The following is a 13,657-nucleotide window of genomic DNA, read 5'->3' as shown; positions in this document are numbered from 1 at the left end:
ACGCACAAAACGGCACAAAACAATATGAAGGAAACGAACTCGAAATTCATTGGTGGCGGAAGAGCAATAATTTGTTCCGCCATATTTGTAGGCCCATTTTGACCCACTTCCGGTGATGCACAAAATGTGGGAATAGGCGCACAAAGCGACACAAAACACGCACAAAAGATGCAAAACAAAGTACCTCGAAATTCGTTGGTAGTGGAACAAGTTAATGACGCCGTGAGCACCAATATAAGTATATACTGTAGTTCTTACCAGGGGGCACGGTGGGTCAGTGGTAGAGCGTTCACCTCCGGTGCTTGAGGTCCCTGGTTCGATCCCAGCTCGCGCAGTTCGGACTTTATGGTGGACAAACACCGTGCTCGTGGATTTTCTCGGGGTTCTTCCGTTTCCTCCCACTTTCTTCATTTCATTCATTTCCCACCATCACCGTCTCCTTTAGCCTAACCAACATAAGCGTGGGACGTAAAACTAAAGATTTCATATCATTTTTTGTAGTTCTTACCATCAAGGCTGAGAACTGCACGGTTCAATTTTTTAGCCAAAGTAGAAGCCCAACCGGAATAGTGATGATGTCAACCGGCCCGGCTCGGTTCAACTGAGCGTACAGCTTGAGCTGGCTTGGTTGGGATTACCCATCGACTGGGCTCAATTGAGCCAATGGCTTGAACCGGCTCAGTAAAGACGAGTTATCGACTCGGCTCAATTGGAGCCAATGGCTCGAACCAGCTCCGTTGAAACGAGTCCATAGCCTGGGTTCGAGTTAGATTAACTAAGCCAATGGCTCGAACCGGCTCGGTTGAGGTAAGCAATCAGCTCGGCTCGGTTCGGCTCGAGCTGGCTCGGTTGGATGAGCTGTTGGCTCGGCTCACTTCTCGGTTCGGCTCGATAAGTGAATGAGCTGTGACCGAGCCGCTTGAGTCGTTGACAACGCTAAACCCGGGTCGAGCAGTTTTAAACATGTTTGGCTGGAGTCCCATAACTTCTAACAATTTTTGGCTCGAGCCCTAATACTTGCTCCTCCTGAACTCAAACCAAGAACCTCGTGACCGATGTCCTTGCCTCCTGAAGATTTCTTGACTACCGAGATCGACAGTTAACTAATTTTTAGTATTCCGATACAAACCGCCTATATTCCATGTTTATACATGTACACGGTGTTATAATAATAATTAGTTATAGTAGTAGTAGTAGTATCATTGATAATTATATTGTCTATGTAGGATACTTGAAGATAGTAGTACTTGGAACTACACAAAGGATTTAGCTCGAATTGGCTCGACTCGACCTGAAACTCGATCCGAATTCGAGTCGAGTTGGGGGAAAATGTTTCGAGCCGAGATCTCGAGTCGAACTCAAAGATGTCTGCTTCGAGTCAAGTCGAGTTTTAAAGAAAACTCGCTCGAACTCGCTCGTGCTCATTCCTATTGTATGCATGACGGGCATATTGAGTTCTTTCAAGGGGGATAGAACCTTAAACATAATATATTTAAAAAATACTTAGTTTGACGGCTTTCTTCCCAGGGGGGGAATGGATGGTAGGTATCCAGCATTTCTTATAAGTACCTTATTTGAAATATGTAAAACAGTAACAAGTGGACAATACAATATACACACATCTTATCTTCAGTTTTAATTGCTGATTTCAATTGCAATTAACAATTACAATTAACAATTACAAGTTTCAATTGTCAATTGCAATTAACAATTGAATGTTTCAATTGCACCCTTTGCAATTGACAATTAACAATTAAAAGTTTCAATTGCCTGGTGACCAATTAACAATTAACAATTGACGAAAATTTAATTGCTAATTTTATGATTGAATTCAATTGCAATTGAAATTAATTGTCAATTACAAATTGAAATCAATTGCAATTGAAATCAATTGCAATTGATTTTCAGAGCAATTACTTTCAATTGATTGATCAATTGCAATTGATTTCAATTGATTTTGCCCAACACTGGTTTGCAGGGCTCTGGTACTGCCCAGGGCGGCAAAACTGCTAGCGCCGGTCCTGATAATAGCTTCAATTACTTTTTTCACTCAAAAAACTGGGAGCCCAAGCCACCACCAATGCTTAGCTTCAGGTACACTATAGTGTTTATAACTACGAAAACTGACCCCCATTTAACATGAATCTGCATAGTGGAAGGCAAGTTCAAAACCAATAAAATATGTTTAAAGCACAGAAAGTGAATTTATCGAAAAGAAGTAATATTTGTGTCTATATGCATATGCAATGAATAGCTGGATTCGGATTCTGATTCTGCACAATAATAATAATAATAATAATAATAATAATAATAATAATAATAATAATAATAATAATAATAATAATAATAATAATAATAATAATAATAATAATACACATTCTAGTCTGTGATTATTATTATTATTATTATTATTATTATTATTATTATTATTATTATTATTATTATTATTGCTCAGAGGTTAAAATATGGAACATTTTTCCAAAGCCGAAAATTCAGCCAATCTCGCTATATCACTGTCATTTGTTTTATTTACATGTGTGAATTTTCAAAGGAAGGAGGGTAAGTACAAACAGTTTTAAGTATCTTTTCACATATATTTCACAACTGTTATTAATTAATTGCAATAATAAACATAGTAGGTTAATTTTATAAAATTTCTACAATATAATAATAGAGACCTTTTTTTTCATTTTGAAACATGTTTCATTTTCTTAGTTATATAAGTGTGGCTGCTTCACACAAATCAAACTCTGGCTTACTAGCTAAACAAAATAGGGTGGCGGAACAGACTTATTTGTTAATTTACAAACGTAATTCCAGATAAAAGTGAACGCCTGTTTACATTGGAATATCTAACAAATCAACATGAAAATGATATATTAATGTAATAATAAAACAATAACAGCCTCTTAAGTATTAGGTAACAATAGGGGACTAAATTTAACGATTAAAATGACGTCGTATTAAAGAATTATATGCAGCTTCAGAATTATATAAATCGACAGGTGTATATAATATTTCATTATAAAACAACCATGTAAAACAGAGAACCTTGAACTATTGAAGATCTAGGTCGAACTGTATGGAGGTGATACGTGTTAACGTGTTTGAATGGAGCTCAGAAATATTTGCAGTTTTGAGAGTAATATTTCGGACCTGAGTTGGTCGATGTGGCTTTATACAATACAACTGGTGTCAGATAGTTAAATATTTAGTGTGTGTTAAAATTTGTATTTGGTATTTGCACATGTGCGAGGTACTCAAAAGCGTACTATTGCAAGAAAGAAATTAGGACTAAATGTAACTTAGATAGGTTTGTAGAATTTGCCATTGTCCAGAGGTGAACAATATTTTATTTCTGGAGAAATTACTGCCTTCAAAACGTTGCTAAACACCAGAGGTCGTAATTTTGCCAGTTTGTACAGAAGTCTAGAATGCGCATCGATTGCTTAGTTATTGTGTTTGTATGAGGGGTTCGGAGCTCAAGGAATTCAAGTTCAATTAAAAAAGTACAGCAAAAGCTCTTTATTCGCGGGGTATATGTTCCACAAATATGCCGCGAATACAGAAACCGTGAATACGGAATGGTAATTTATATGGGATTATAGGGGATACGTTTCTAGGTGACAAAATAAAAAAAAAATACATATATAAAAATCAATTTACTGTAATTGAAGTTTTTGACCATATTGATTAATTATTATCTTTAGGCTTAGGCATTGGTTTGAAGAATTTTGTAATTTTTTCTTGCTTGGCAATTTTTAAAGCTCCTTCAATTCAGACTGATATTCAGCAGTAGCATTAGCAATTAGGCATTAGCAGTTGCTCTTAAAAATAAGACTTCGTTCCATAGACAGATCAATTTTCATAAAGAAATCACAAAGCTCATTTGCCATTCTTAAACCTTCTCTAAGATTTTTCAAATTAAATGTCGCGTTTCCAGTGCTTGTTGAAGCCTCTTCTTCAATGGGCTGTGAATTTAACATTTCCTCCAAGTCGGTTTCAGTCAAATCTTCATCTTGCGATTCAAGCAATTCCTGAATGTCACTTGATTCTATCTGTTCGAACCCATCTCGTCCTATTCCATTCACAATTTCGGCTATGTTTGCAGTCAAAGTTTGAATTTGCACACATTCTTCGTCATTTTCCGCAGTCAGAGCAGTCCATCATGACTTCAATGTGTGTGGCTTCAGTTCTTCCAATGATTCTTTTATATTTACGATGAATTTTGCTATGTCAAATTTCTTCCAGCATTCCATAACATTCATATCAGGATTACATTCCATATTATCCAATACGATTTTGAAGGTTCGTCTAATGTAATAGAGCTTAAAGGCCTGGATTATTCCTTGGTCCATAGGTTGAAGCAAAGCCGTCGTGTTGGAAGGTAAAAATGTCACTTTTATATTTGGATGCATAGTTTCACGTTCGCGAGGATGAAATGGTGCATTGTCAAAACTAGAACTGCTTTAAAGTCTAAATTCTGTATTTTTTAAAATAAGTTTCAACTTCAGAAACAAAACAATTCCGGAACCAGTCACAAAAAATTGCGCTTGTAACCCACGCTTTCTTATTAGCACGCCAAAATACTGGCAGGTCGTCCTTGTTTTGATTTTTTAAAGCCCGAGGATTTAACGATCTGTAAAGCATCAGTGGTTTAATGACACAATCTTCAGATGCATTAGAACATAGCAGCAGTATAACTCTATCCTTTGCTGCCTTAAATCCAGGAGCAGACTTTTCGCTTTTAGAAATCAATGTTTTTTTGGCATTCTCTTCCAAAACAGTGCAGTTTCGTCTGCATTAAATACTTGCTCAGGTTTGTATCCTCCATCAGCTACTAAGTTTGCAAATTCTTCTGGATATCGTTCTGCTGCAGCAGTGTCTGCAGATGCAGCTTCTTCAACGATTTCAATGTTATGCAATGATTGTCTCACCGTAAATTTATCGAACCAACCTTCCGATGCTTGAAATCCTCCACCTGTACATTCACCACTACAACTACCATTAGGTTCTTTAAAATGAGCGTAAAGACGCTTTCCCTTCTCCCGGACCATTGGGCCACTCAGGGGCATCATTTTTTGGTTGCGGTCTTCGATCCATAATGACCACGCCACTTCCATTTTTTCTATTGCTGGATCACGAACAATTTTCGCTGACTGAAGTTGAAGCTACAGACGATCTTATTTTATCTTCGAATTCTTTTTATCGATCGTATAGTTGATTCGTTGACATTGAATGAGCGTGATATGGATGCAAACGACTCTCCAGGCATAAACGATCAAGTATTTCTATTTTCACTTTAAGCGGTAACACAGATTTTTTTCGTGTCGAAACTCGTTTCTAATTTTTTTCAGTTGACATTACTGTATAAATTAGGAAGACAACGGTAGAAACGTGTTACTCGATCACAATTTTTGTAACGAATGGAAAGACGAAACAATAAAATACGCAAAGCGGCTCTTACCAAAGGACGGAACGTCTAATAATGTGGCGGCATTTAAAAATATACTGTATTCATTGAGTAATAAGGTTGATTTCATTCTGTTTTTTTTTTTTTTTTTTTTTTTTTTTTTTTTTTTTTTTTTTTACATTCTCAAAAACACCGATCGCGGCGGAGGCGGCTTGTGTCAAAGTCCGAACCAATACAGCGGCGATATCACTTAACAACATACTTTAGGCAATGTTGTAATAAGATCTATTTTACATTTTATTAGTCCATTTGACGGCGTTTACAAAGGATATTGGGTTGGATACCAATTAGAATCTTTTTTATTATTATGTATGTACGTACTGATTAGATCCGCGAGTAAAGAAATCTGTAGCCGCGAATATAGGAATTGGGTCGCAATTTTTTTAATCCGCGAATAGTGAAAACGCGAATGAAGGAAGCGCGAATAAGGAGCTTTTACTGTAATGAGAAAAAGATTCAAAGTTTGTACGCTCTGTTTAAATAGATGGAAAATGAACAGTGTTTTGAAAATGAAATGAAATCTTTAAGTTTTACGTCCCGCGGTTATGCCGGCTAGGCTAAAGAAGACGGTGATGATGAGAAATGAATGAAAAAATGGTGGACTGAAGAAAGTAGGAGGAAACGGGAGAACCCCAAGAAAACTTGTGCACACGCTGTTTGTCCACCACAAAGATCACTCGGCTCTAGCTGAGCTAAGAACTCCATGCACCAGAGGTGAACGTTCTAGCACTGAGCCACCACGACCCCGAACATTTTTTTACATCATAAAAAGTTATTTTATAAAATCTGAACGTAAATCGTTTAAGTACTGAAAGGAGCTTGAGGTGGAAATCTTAAATATGAAATACGGTATGTCTAAAATTACAAAGAAGTGGACGTGATTTCTTTGTGCACTTCTCTCCGAGAACCTTCTGGATATTGACTTTCATGACGGGCGAATCATTTGTGTTGTATGAGGAGTGTACAATATATATATAAAGGGAAAATGTTATGAAAGTACTCTTTGCACCATAAGGATAGAAAATATCTATGTCGTTTTGGAGTAGCTTGGAGTCTGTTTTTATTTTGACTGCCCTGAAGATTTTACAGTCGTCTGTGAATAACAAGATTCTGCTGTAAGTTGAGTTGAGAAGAGACTAGTTCAATTATCCATGCACAATATGAATAAGAGGGTCAAAGTAAACTTCTCTGTCTACTTCAGATGTTACAGCTAAGGAGGGAGTTAGAAATCAATCGCACCAAAACTATTGTCTGGGTGCGGCCTTGTAAGTCGTTAGTCAATGAAGATAGGAGTGTCCCATTAATGCAAAAAATATATATATATATATATATATATATATATATATATATATATATATATATATATATATATATATATATATATATATATATATATATATATTAGATATTTCGTAAGGTAGATATGAATGATTAATAGAATCAAAGGCTTTAGATAAATCGAAATATATTGTGTCTATTGCATTGTTGGGAACACTGTTTATAGTATATTTAAGCATATTATTGAGATTAGTGAAGCAAGAACGTTTTTAGACGAAACCATTCTGAACTATTAATATACGGAAAAGTCAACCTGACCAAACATTGAAACTAAAATACAGGGGCATCTTACATAATGTGGATTCAATTTTAGCGTGATGTTTGTTGTTCCCTAAACATTGCTATAATAATATTTATTATTGATGGCCAGAACCGGTTCCTGGTGGAACCGGTTTTCGGGTCTGAACGGATCCGGTTCTAGAAGATCCGGATCCGGAACCGGTTTTTTGGATCCAGGTCTGGAACCAATTCTTCGGATCCAGGTCTAGAACCGGTTCTTCGGATGCAGGTCTGGAACCGGTTCTGGAACCAGGTTTTCGGATCTTTGTGACCATCCCCACGCTAAACCCGAGCTGCTGGCAGGCTGTAAACAGTGTGCTAGATGAAATGGTGGAAACAACAGGCAGGCGCTTGACTCATTTGGCTAAATAAACTGAGTAACTGGGAAACTCATTGGCTAAATAGGAAAACTGGCCAACTCATTTGGCTAAACAACCACTGGTAGCCCAATTTTTTTTCTGGGAGCACAAGGGGGTCTGGGAGGGGAGGACACAAGCGCATGGTCCCGCCTTGCAGTGTTTTGAAGGTGAACTTTGTGCTTCCTATACGGGTCTTTGGGGGCTTTCGGATCCAGGTCTGAAACCGGTTCCTAAGATCCGGTTCTGGAACCGGGTTTACGGATCCAGGTCTGGAACCGGTTTCTAAGATCCGATTTTGGAACTAGGTTTTCAGATCCAGGTATGGAACCAGTTCCAGGACCGGTTCTGAAAACCGGATCTCCGAGAACCGGTTTCTCGCGGAACCGGAACTTTGTCGACATCCCTAATATTTATATTTACGTATATGTTAGAAAATAAACTATTTAAAATATCAAAGAATTCATGAACTTAATTAGTGTAACATGTAAATGAATTAAAGTACAACATTTAATACTATTTGTGCTGCCAACTCAATACAAGTAAATGACAAATGTAGGATATTTAATTTATCTTACAATTTACGTATATTTCTCAGTAGAATGAATAATCTGTAAGGACTCTTTGTTTTATATGAGATAATTATAAAACTGTAAAAATGTGTTTTCATTATGAGCACTGCTTTTGATATGTCCATATTAAGTAGACTTTTTCTTCAGTCCAATACGTGTTCATAATATTAAAGACGCGCTCTATATAATTATTTGCTCTGAGGACACAAAACAAAATCCTACATTCTGCAGATATTGTCATTAACAACGTATAGATCTTTACACTGTTGAAATATTGCTATTCACATTGTGAAAAGGGGTTTTTCTTGCATTTCATCATCACTGTTCTGACGTATTATTCTTTTACATGAAGAAATTCATCAAATAGATACATTTTCATTTAACCTATCAAAGACTTATTAACAAAAAAGAAAGTAGTAGATGCTTGTACACCACTCCATTCAAGTATGACACTTTTGATTATATCATTATGGCAGCACCAGCGTTTTATATAATCGATACAATCGTCAAAGAAAGAATTTGTGATTTTTAAGAACACATTCTTAGTAATGAAGTCTTCTTCTTCTATATACTAGAAAACCTTGATCACCTCAGATGTTATGAAGGCATTTGATTTCTATTGATTAGATTTTTACATAGGTTATCAATTAAACTAGAAACTCCAATCAATGTTTCTCTTTGCAATTGCATTATAGTTCTGTTGTACTGTACATATTACCTCGGTAAGTTCGTTGAACTGAAACTTCAGCCATAATAAAGATGTTAGATTGGAAGAAAAATCATTCAAAATGACCAAACAGCTCTCTATTAAGAGAAAGTGGGATTTCAAGCCATCAAACACACTTAAAATATTTTTTCTACTCCATAGTCTTCCTAATAATGCTTTTTTCGACGGGATTTTCCGCTTAAAATTTTTATCCACCTCTGCAGCCGCAGTCTTCATGATATAAACCATATGTCGTACTAAAACAGTATTTCTGACAGGTAACATATTCCGATAATAAATGGGTATATTCGATGTAACAGTTACTGCATTACAAGATACGTTAGAAACTATTCAGCTCCTTTCTTTAAAATACAATTATATAAACCTCTTCCTTAAACCTGCAAATAAATATACATCAAAGAGTGATATTTTAATCAAAGAATTTATTTCGACCTTTTTATCTTCTCTTATATTATTGTACTAAAATAATTACCAAATGCTATACGAGTAATTATATTACTCGATAAATATTACTTCCTTCAAATGTGTAATTAACTTCATGCATATTTTTAAAAACTATGCGCCTTATGCAGAGTCGTTTTGATGTCTGATTAATGCCATACTACGAGGTTGACTAACGGATGGTTATCAAAATAGTATTCAGTCTCTGATTAGGACGTGATATTTGACGAAGTTAACCATACGTGACTAATTAATCTCGAGTAGAGGCTAATCTTTTACCCACGGTTTGGCGTGCGACACAACATTTCGTATTTCGTATTTCATGTATTTTCATTTTTACAGACTACGCATGCGCTGAGCTACTTTTCCATAGTTGCCATATTTATTTTTCTCACCCGATGCATTGGGGTTATATAAGTTAATCATGCCCAAATAATCATTTTAGTTGTACTGAAAGTAGACTCTGAATACCAAAAATTGCACCTTCCTTAGTAAAGAGTTAGTATGCTTACTAACTAGTCTGTGTCTAGCCCTCGATTAACGAATCCTCTCTGAATACCGCCCTATAGGTCTTAGTATGACATTAATCACACGTCAGAACGACTCTGCATAAGGTCCTATGAGTTTATTCCCACCAATATTTTCTGTCGTGAATTTTCGTATCTATACTGTGTCATGCTTAACCTTTTTTCTACTCTGCAGGTGTAATGAAACTGAAACCATGGAGAGTGTTGCGCGAAATTGAAAACATGAATGAATCCGAATCATTACCTTCTCAGGTTTTTTTCTGTTTTACTTCCCACGGTTATGCCGGCTAGGCTAAAGGAGACGGTGATGATAAGCAATGAATGAAATGGTGGAATGAAGAAAGTGGGTGAAAACGGGAGAAACCCGAGGAAACCCACGCACACGGTGTTTGTCCACCACAAAGTTCACTTGGTGGGAGCAGGGTTTGAACCCGGGACCCCATGCACCAGAGGTGAACGCTTTACCACTGAGCCACCACGGCCCCCAAAATCGACTTTCATTACTAGTTTGCTCACTAGTACGTTTGGCTGCATCGCAAATATAAGAAAGGGAAACATCTTCGAAGTCAAGCAAAGTAAATTGGCATGTGCACTTATGCTCGACCAAGAGAAACAATGCAGACAGAACTGTTGGAGAAATTGTTGATATGATTGTTGCTTCTTTACTCACTGCCAACGTAGGGTTGCGGTACTTTGTAAAAAAAATGTATTTTTAATTTATTGTGTGGGAGGGTGGTTGTTCGTCCGAAATGAATAAGCAAAATAGTGTTCACGCTCCTGGGTTTTAATTGTGAGTACTGCAAATAAATTACGTGTGAATTTCCAATACATTTATCCCTATTGTCATGTCTTCATGAATTATAAAAAAAAAAAAAAAAAAAAAAAAAAGGCCAAGAAACATTTTCCATTAGAGGTAAGAAATTGACGAGAAATCACCGCCCCGCGCATATCAGCTGAGACCCAGGGCAGTGCCAGTCGAAACAAGTAGCGATTGAGAACCAATCAAGGAGACAATGCAAATCAACACACACAAAGGCTTCCCTGTGAAAAGGTTCGCGAGCCAACATGTAGTAATGCGCTTGTGATTTGGCTCTCAAGTTAACATTGCGTTTAGTATACCTGTGTAAATTCAGCTACATACTCCATATACGTCTAATTTTATAGATTATAACTTTATGTAGGAAGCAACCTACATATATTCGTGGACCTTGCTACAATATGTTTCTGAATACAATTATACGGTACCAACCTACAAATATGTGTACTACAATTTCTCAGAATGTGGCAAATGAAAAAACGATAATGATTAGAATTATACCACCGAATTGAAAATAACCTTGAAGTTCAGTGTTCACGATTGTGTCATAAGAGGGAACTCATTTTGAATCAGTCGTGGATTGTTGGAGGTTGTCTGATAAATTGTCACTTAAAATCGGTGGTTTTGCTAGTTTCAGGAAATCATCATTGCTCATAAAGCAAACAAAAGGATATATTTAATTTTCAGCCTATATCTATATAGTGTGTAAATTTGAAGTGAGTAGGCTATGCGCAGGACTTTAAAAGCGTTAGGTACATATATGCCATATACTTCCACATGTCCTCGATTACATCTCTGCGTTCAAGATTAAGGGCATTTCCCCTGCGCCATTAGAAAGGGAGGTTTCTTTCTTATCAGATCAACAGTAATGAATTTCTTTCTTATCAGATCAACAGTAATGAACTTAAGCCCATTACTCAGTCGTATCTACTTCCCTAGCAAATGAGAGTCTCCACTATCTTTAGTATTGGGACTGGGGCGTTTTAAGGTAAATTCACACACCCTTTTTTAGAGCCAGAACATGCCTTAATATCGGAAGTTACAGAATCTCACTATATAACCACAACTCGTCGAAGTCTAGCCCATATTCTAGGAACCCCATTAAAATCAGAGATTTGCTACAATCTCAGCCCTGTCTACCTCAGATTAGGGCTAAGGTAGCATTAGCACTACCGGAACAGAAAGGACTCGCTAATCATTCTGTTGAGGAGTGGAATGAAACTTTTCCACTGGCAAAATGTTTCTTCTCATTTAGCTCAATTTACTTTTCGAGAAAGAAAGGCAATGCCAGTGTAGTATTTACCTGTACCCCAGTAGGCCTACATCTACTTTAAGAAAATAGCTAGTATTTATGAACTGAAATCCATTTTCCAGTTATGCTTCCTGGTGAAGCTAACTCCCCTAGCGAATAGAAATCTCGAGTGCAGCTGGCAGAGCATTAAGGCAAACTTACCTCCACCTTTTCTGCCGAAGCACCTGAAGGTACCAAATCTGATATTAGCACAACCCAACAGAGTCCAACCCATTTCTTGAAAGCCCCGTTCACTTTAACTTTACGTCCTGAAGTATCACGTACTCTCCCGGATCAATGGTACGTGGTAATCATCCATTTGGGAGATGAAACATTCATCTTCTGACCCAGTAGGACCGGAAGAGACCAACCCATTTCAGGGTAGCTCTGCCTACTTCAATTTTAATTGATGAGGTCCGGAGTACTAAAGTGTTCATCTCCTATTAGAGGCATGGCTCAAACCACATCTTTCCCGTCAGGGCCCCTGGAGTTGAAAGTACCCAGATTTATATTCCTTTGTTCTTGTATTGAGGTTTAGCGTCCCCTTTAGAAGCAAGGCTATATGAGACGCGTACCTAAAGTTTAATGTGAGATCCAAACCACACTAGCTCCCCGAGAATCAAACTCGGGTCTCCCGTCTCGTTTGTTTTATTCTTATTGTGTGTCATGTGAGGTGTAGTTCATATATTAATAACGCTAATTGTTAATCATAAGCTTTTATTATTGAAATGATGCAAATCAATGCCTGATATGTTCCAGAAATGTTAATGAATAGTAGCATAAGTATAAAGATATATATATAAAACATTATACTTAGGCCACTATTCATTAACATTTCTGGAACATATCAGGCATTGATTTACATCATTATTTCAATAACAGAAGCTTATGATTAACAATTAGCGTTGATAGTTCATTTTATATAGTTCATGTTCATATTCATTTTATATAGTTCATGAATATATATAGTTCATTTTAGAAAATACTTAGGTAAAATTACGAATTTAAAAATATTTTGAGCGTTTGATTTTCATATATTTATATTTTTTCTTCATAGTTTGCCTCTCTAATAATAACATATGTAAAACATATAAAAATAAGAACACCATAATATAAACTCAAAATCATCATTGTAGCACCGGTATAAGAACGTGTAAGAAAGGAGAACTGGTGGACGATTTTATAAATTAAATAACCTAACAATAATAAACAAAGGTAAACCACCGGCATACAAAAATAGGTAAGATGCTGAGTCGAACATAGATATTAATATAACAGCAGAAAAAATACTGGCAAGTCTTAGATGCGGCAGCAAGTAGCGACTACAATGTCCTTCTTTTTGACGTGAAAGCAACAAGTTTCTCAACAAGAAGTAGATAATAATGAACGGCTAATATACAATCCAAACATCATGAAATATCAAGTTTTGGAAAACCATAAAATTTACCACAAACAGAAATAAAGCAAAACACAAATTTATAGTCTCCTGTAACGGAGATTGAAATATAAATTACGAGACAATAAACAAAAATAAACAAGAAATCAGAACCAATAAATAACTAAACGTTTTGGACCAGCAATTTAAGAAAACTGAAATTGTAGAAAATAATGAGAATCGTATCAGCACAACATGAATCCAAACATAAGACAAACTAGATTAGAAAAATACAGAAAAATGTAACACACTTATCAAGAAAAAATAAACAAATTAAAAAGGAAACATGTAATAATTCCCACTCATGAAATTGATCCTATCAAAATAATAAAAATAAGATTTTAAAACCAATAACCTTACCAATCATTCAAAAACCAGATGCTACCTTCATGGAAGCGTGG

The 13,657-nt window shown here is 36.2% G+C and overlaps 1 protein-coding gene across 3 annotated transcripts in view; it reads left to right on the top strand.

Moving 5' to 3' along the window:
- The first annotated feature begins 2,460 nt into the window (after positions 1-2,460).
- Positions 2,461-13,657, top strand: part of LOC145680824 (putative protein-lysine deacylase ABHD14B) — a 45,340-nt gene continuing 34,143 nt past the window's right edge. The window contains exon 1 of one of the 3 annotated variants that reach the window (XM_081751913.1): positions 2,461-2,559. The gene's annotated coding sequence lies outside the window, so the exon portion shown is untranslated. Of the gene's footprint in view, positions 2,560-2,615; positions 2,636-2,957; positions 3,006-13,657 lie in introns of those variants that run through there. The other 2 variants (XM_081751915.1, XM_081751914.1) reach the window with 2 other exon arrangements.

Source organism: Thermobia domestica, chromosome 3 (assembly GCF_964235325.1).
Source record: "Thermobia domestica chromosome 3, izTheDome1.hap1.1, whole genome shotgun sequence".
NCBI lineage: Eukaryota > Metazoa > Arthropoda > Insecta > Zygentoma > Lepismatidae > Thermobia > Thermobia domestica.
Note: the sequence above shows the minus strand (reverse complement) of the source record. Positions and strands in the feature narration are given on the sequence as shown.